Raw genomic sequence first — 7,201 nt, forward strand, 5'->3', positions numbered from 1 at the left:
TTATATGCATGAATAGGTTTTAAATATATTGACAACGTGCATATTAAGTATGTGCCCCTTTGCTTTTTTTCATTTTGCATGTAAAATGTTTTATAAAACCCATGGTTTCACAAGGGGTCCCGAATCAAAATGATTTGCCCCGTTTAGGTTTCATGGGAGGGGGGGGGGGGGGGGGGGGGGGGGGCTGGGTATGAACACTAGACCCAGTTTAGCGACGAGCCTCCTTAAACCAGTCAAGACTAAACAATTCATTTTTATAAGGAAAAGGGAAAAGTGACAAGAGAGCGATATATAAGGAGAAGAGAGGATGTAGACGGACAGTGTTGGGATTAAGAAGTAGGATAAGAGGAGACTGCTTTAGAGAGAGAGAGAAGAGGAATATTAGAAAGATAGATAAAAGAGAGAAGAGACAACTTGAGAGAGAGAGAGAGAGAGAGAGAGAAGAGGAATATTAGAAAGATAGATAAAAGAGAGAAGAGACAACTTGAGAGAGAGAGATAGAAGAGGAATATTAGAAAGATAGATAAAAGAGAGAAGAGACAACTTGAGAAAGAGAGAGAGAGAGAGAAGAGGAATATTAGAAAGATAGATAAAAGAGAGAAGAGACAACTTGAGAGAGAGAGAAAGAGAGAGAGAAGAGGAATATTAGAAAGATAGATAAAAGAGAGAAGAGACAACTTGAGAGAGGGAGAGAGAGAAGAGGAATATTAGAAAGATAGATAAAAGAGAGAAGAGACAACTTGAGAGAGAGAGAGAGAGAAGAGGAATATTAGAAAGATAGATAAAAGAGAGAAGAGAACTTGAGAGAGAGAGAGAAGAGGAATATTAGAAAGATAGATAAAAGAGACAACTTGAGAGAGAGAGAGAAGAGGAATATTAGAAAGATAGATAAAAGAGAGAAGAGAACTTGAGAGAGAGAGAGAAGAGGAATATTAGAAAGATAGATAAAAGAGAGAAGAGAACTTGAGAGAGAGAGAAGAGGAATATTAGAAAGATAGATAAAAGAGACAACTTGAGAGAGAGAGAGAAGAGGAATATTAGAAAGATAGATAAAAGAGAGAAGAGAACTTGAGAGAGAGAGAGAAGAGGAATATTAGAAAGATAGATAAAAGAGAGAAGAGACAACTTGAGAGAGAGAGAGAGAGAGAGAGAGAGAAGAGGAATATTAGAAAGATAGATAAAAGAGAGAAGAGAACTTGAGAGAGAGAGAGAAGAGGAATATTAGAAAGATAGATAAAAGAGACAACTTGAGAGAGAGGGAGAGAGAGAGAGAGAGAAGAGGAATATTAGAAAGATAGATACAAGAGAGAAGAGACAACTTGAGAGAGAGGGAGAGAAGAGGAATATTAGAAAGATAGATAAAAGAGACAAGAGACAACTTGAGAGAGAGAGAGAGAGAGAGAGAGAAGAGGAATATTAGAAAGATAGATAAAAGAGAGAAGAGAACTTGAGAGAGAGAGAGAAGAGGAATATTAGAAAGATAGATAAAAGAGACAACTTGAGAGAGAGGGAGAGAGAGAGAGAGAGAAGAGGAATATTAGAAAGATAGATACAAGAGAGAAGAGACAACTTGAGAGAGAGGGAGAGAAGAGGAATATTAGAAAGATAGATAAAAGAGAGAAGAGACAACTTGAGAGAAAGAGAGAGAAGAGGAATATTAGAAAGATAGATAAAAGAGAGAAGAGACAACTTGAGAGAGAGAGAAAGAGAGAGAAGAGGAATATTAGAAAGATAGATAAAAGAGACAAGAGACAACTTGAGAGAGAGAGAGAGAGAGAGAAGAGGAATATTAGAAAGATAGATAAAAGAGAGAAGAGACAACTTGAGAGAGAGAGAGAGAGAGAGAAGAGGAATATTAGAAAGATAGATAAAAGAGAGAAGAGACAACTTGAGAGAGTGAGAGAGAGAGAGAAGAGGAATATTAGAAAGATAGATAAAAGAGACAAGAGACAACTTGAGAGAGAGAGAGAGAAGAGGAATATTAGAAAGATAATAAAGAGAGAAGAGACAACTTGAGGGAGAGAGAGAGAGAGAGAAGAGGAATATTAGAAAGATAGATAAAAGAGACAAGAGACAACTTGAGGGAGAGAGAGAGAGAGAGAAGAGGAATATTAGAAAGATAGATAAAAGAGAGAAGAGACAACTTGAGAGAGAGAGATAGAAGAGGAATATTAGAAAGATAGATAAAAGAGAGAAGAGACAACTTGAGAGAGAGAGAAAGAGAGAGAAGAGGAATATTAGAAAGATAGATACAAGAGACAAGAGACTACTTGAGAGAGAGAGAGAGAGAGAGAGAGAAGAGGAATATTAGAAAGATAGATAAAAGAGAGAAGAGACAACTTGAGAGAGAGGGAGAGAAGAGGAATATTAGAAAGATAGATAAAAGAGAGAAGAGACAACTTGAGAGAGAGGGAGAGAAGAGGAATATTAGAAAGATAGATAAAAGAGAGAAGAGACAACTTGAGAGAGGGAGAGAGAGAAGAGGAATATTAGAAAGATAGATAAAAGAGAGAAGAGACAACTTGAGAGAGAGAGAGAGAGAAGAGGAATATTAGAAAGATAGATAAAAGAGAGAAGAGAACTTGAGAGAGAGAGAGAGAGGAATATTAGAAAGATAGATAAAAGAGACAACTTGAGAGAGAGAGAGAAGAGGAATATTAGAAAGATAGATAAAAGAGAGAAGAGAACTTGAGAGAGAGAGAGAAGAGGAATATTAGAAAGATAGATAAAAGAGAGAAGAGAACTTGAGAGAGAGAGAAGAGGAATATTAGAAAGATAGATAAAAGAGACAACTTGAGAGAGAGAGAGAAGAGGAATATTAGAAAGATAGATAAAAGAGAGAAGAGAACTTGAGAGAGAGAGAGAAGAGGAATATTAGAAAGATAGATAAAAGAGAGAAGAGACAACTTGAGAGAGAGAGAGAGAGAGAGAGAGAGAAGAGGAATATTAGAAAGATAGATAAAAGAGAGAAGAGAACTTGAGAGAGAGAGAGAAGAGGAATATTAGAAAGATAGATAAAAGAGACAACTTGAGAGAGAGGGAGAGAGAGAGAGAGAGAAGAGGAATATTAGAAAGATAGATACAAGAGAGAAGAGACAACTTGAGAGAGAGGGAGAGAAGAGGAATATTAGAAAGATAGATAAAAGAGACAAGAGACAACTTGAGAGAGAGAGAGAGAGAGAGAGAGAGAAGAGGAATATTAGAAAGATAGATAAAAGAGAGAAGAGAACTTGAGAGAGAGAGAGAAGAGGAATATTAGAAAGATAGATAAAAGAGACAACTTGAGAGAGAGGGAGAGAGAGAGAGAGAGAAGAGGAATATTAGAAAGATAGATACAAGAGAGAAGAGACAACTTGAGAGAGAGGGAGAGAAGAGGAATATTAGAAAGATAGATAAAAGAGAGAAGAGACAACTTGAGAGAAAGAGAGAGAAGAGGAATATTAGAAAGATAGATAAAAGAGAGAAGAGACAACTTGAGAGAGAGAGAAAGAGAGAGAAGAGGAATATTAGAAAGATAGATAAAAGAGACAAGAGACAACTTGAGAGAGAGAGAGAGAGAGAGAAGAGGAATATTAGAAAGATAGATAAAAGAGAGAAGAGACAACTTGAGAGAGAGAGAGAGAGAGAGAAGAGGAATATTAGAAAGATAGATAAAAGAGAGAAGAGACAACTTGAGAGAGTGAGAGAGAGAGAGAAGAGGAATATTAGAAAGATAGATAAAAGAGACAAGAGACAACTTGAGAGAGAGAGAGAAGAGGAATATTAGAAAGATAGATAAAAGAGAGAAGAGACAACTTGAGGGAGAGAGAGAGAGAGAGAAGAGGAATATTAGAAAGATAGATAAAAGAGACAAGAGACAACTTGAGGGAGAGAGAGAGAGAGAGAAGAGGAATATTAGAAAGATAGATAAAAGAGAGAAGAGACAACTTGAGAGAGAGAGATAGAAGAGGAATATTAGAAAGATAGATAAAAGAGAGAAGAGACAACTTGAGAGAGAGAGAAAGAGAGAGAAGAGGAATATTAGAAAGATAGATACAAGAGACAAGAGACTACTTGAGAGAGAGAGAGAGAGAGAGAAGAGGAATATTAGAAAGATAGATAAAAGAGAGAAGAGACAACTTGAGAGAGAGGGAGAGAAGAGGAATATTAGAAAGATAGATAAAAGAGAGAAGAGACAACTTGAGAGAGAGGGAGAGAAGAGGAATATTAGAAAGATAGATAAAAGAGAGAAGAGACAACTTGAGAGAGAGAGATAGAAGAGGAATATTAGAAAGATAGATAAAAGAGAGAAGAGACAACTTGAGAGAGAGAGAGAGAGAGAGAAGAGGAATATTAGAAAGATAGATAAAAGATAGAAGAGACAACTTGAGAGAGAGGGAGAGAAGAGGAACATTAGAAAGATAGATAAAAGAGAGAAGAGACAACTTGAGAGAGAGGAGAGAAGAGGAATATTAGAAAGATAGATAAAAGAGAGAAGAGACAACTTGAGAGAGAGGGAGAGAAGAGGAATATTAGAAAGATAGATAAAAGAGAGAAGAGACAACTTGAGAGAGAGGGAGAGAAGAGGAATATTAGAAAGATAGATAAAAGAGAAGAGACAACTTGAGAGAGAGGGAGAGAAGAGGAATATTAGAAAGATAGATAAAAGAGAGAAGAGACAACTTGAGAGAGAGGGAGAGAAGAGGAATATTAGAAAGATAGATAAAAGAGAGAAGAGACAACTTGAGAGAGAGGGAGAGAAGAGGAATATTAGAAAGATAGATAAAAGAGAGAAGAGACAACTTGAGAGAAAGAGAGAGAAGAGGAATATTAGAAAGATAGATAAAAGAGACAAGAGACTACTTGAGAGAAAGAGAGAAGAGGAATATTAGAAAGATAGATAAAAGAGAGAAGAGACAACTTGAGAGAGAGGGAGAGAAGAGGAATATTAGAAAGATAGATAAAAGAGAGAAGAGACAACTTGAGAGAAAGAGAGAGAAGAGGAATATTAGAAAGATAGATAAAAGAGACAAGAGACAACTTGAGAGAGAGAGAGAGAGAGAGAAGAGGAATATTAGAAAGATAGATAAAAGAGAGAAGAGACAACTTGAGAGAGAGAGAGAGAAGAGGAATATTAGAAAGATAGATAAAAGAGACAAGAGACAACTTGAGAGAGAGAGAGAGAGAGAGAAGAGGAATATTAGAAAGATAGATAAAAGAGAGAAGAGACAACTTGAGAGAGAGAGAGAGAGAAGAGGAATATTAGAAAGATAGATAAAAGAGACAAGAGACAACTTGAGAGAGAGAGAGAGAGAAGAGGAATATTAGAAAGATAGATAAAAGAGACAAGAGACAACTTGAGAGAGAGAGAGAGAGAGAGAAGAGGAATATTAGAAAGATAGATAAAAGAGAGAAGAGACAACTTGAGAGAGAGAGAGAGAGAAGAGAAGAGGAATATTAGAAAGATAGATAAAAGAGACAAGAGACAACTTGAGGGAGAGAGAGAGAGAGAGAAGAGGAATATTAGAAAGATAGATAAAAGAGACAAGAGACAACTTGAGAGAGAGAGATAGAAGAGGAATATTAGAAAGATAGATAAAAGAGAGAAGAGACAACTTGAGAGAGAGAGAGAGAGAGAGAAGAGGAATATTAGAAAGATAGATAAAAGAGACAAGAGACAACTTGAGGGAGAGAGAGAGAGAGAGAAGAGGAATATTAGAAAGATAGATAAAAGAGAGAAGAGACAACTTGAGAGAAAGAGAGAGAAGAGGAATATTAGAAAGATAGATAAAAGAGAGAAGAGACAACTTGAGAGAAAGAGAGAGAGAGAGAAGAGGAATATTAGAAAGATAGATAAAAGAGAGAAGAGACAACTTGAGAGAGAGAGAGAGAGAGAGAAGAGGAATATTAGAAAGATAGATACAAGAGACAAGAGACTACTTGAGAGAAAGAGAGAAGAGGAATATTAGAAAGATAGATAAAAGAGAGAAGAGACAACTTGAGAGAGAGGGAGAGAAGAGGAATATTAGAAAGATAGATAAAAGAGAGAAGAGACAACTTGAGATAGAGAGAGTGAGAGAGAGAGAAGAGGAATATTAGAAAGATAGATAAAAGAGACAAGAGACAACTTGAGAGAGAGAGAGAGAGAGAGAAGAGGAATATTAGAAAGATAGATAAAAGAGAGAAGAGACAACTTGAGAGAGAGAGAGAGAGAGAGAAGAGGAATATTAGAAAGATAGATAAAAGAGAGAAGAGACAACTTGAGAGAGAGAGAGAGAGAGAGAAGAGGAATATTAGAAAGATAGATAAAAGAGAGAAGAGACAACTTGAGAGAGAGAGAGAGAGAGAGAGAGAGAGAAGAGGAATATTAGAAAGATAGATAAAAGAGACAAGAGACAACTTGAGGGAGAGAGAGAGAGAGAGAAGAGGAATATTAGAAAGATAGATAAAAGAGAGAAGAGACAACTTGAGAGAAAGAGAGAGAAGAGGAATATTAGAAAGATAGATAAAAGAGAGAAGAGACAACTTGAGAGAGAGAGAGAGAGAGAGAAGAGGAATATTAGAAAGATAGATAAAAGAGACAAGAGACAACTTGAGAGAGAGAGAGAGAGAGAGAGAAGAGGAATATTAGAAAGATAGATAAAAGAGAGAAGAGACAACTTGAGAGAGAGAGAGAGAGAAGAGGAATAATAGAAAGATAGATACAAGAGAGAAGAGACAACTTGAGAGAAAGAGAGAGAAGAGGAATATTAGAAAGATAGATAAAAGAGAGAAGAGACAACTTGAGAGAGAGAGAGAGAGAAGAGGAATATTAGAAAGATAGATAAAAGAGAGAAGAGACAACTTGAGATAGAGAGAGAGAGAAGAGGAATATTAGAAAGATAGATAAAAGAGAGAAGAGACAACTTGAGAGAGAGAGAGAAGAGGAATATTAGAAAGATAGATACAAGAGAGAAGAGACAACTTGAGAGAAAGAGAGAGAAGAGGAATATTAGAAAGATAGATAAAAGAGAGAAGAGACAACTTGAGAGAGAGAGAGAAGAGGAATATTAGAAAGATAGATACAAGAGAGAAGAGACAACTTGAGAGAAAGAGAGAGAAGAGGAATATTAGAAAGATAGATAAAAGAGAGAAGAGACAACTTGAGAGAGAGAGAGAGAGAAGAGGAATATTAGAAAGATAGATAAAAGAGACAAGAGACAACTTGAGGGAGAGAGAGAGA

This window comes from Strongylocentrotus purpuratus, unplaced genomic scaffold (assembly GCF_000002235.5).
Source record: "Strongylocentrotus purpuratus isolate Spur 01 unplaced genomic scaffold, Spur_5.0 spur5_scaffold_12, whole genome shotgun sequence".
Lineage (NCBI taxonomy): Eukaryota > Metazoa > Echinodermata > Echinoidea > Camarodonta > Strongylocentrotidae > Strongylocentrotus > Strongylocentrotus purpuratus.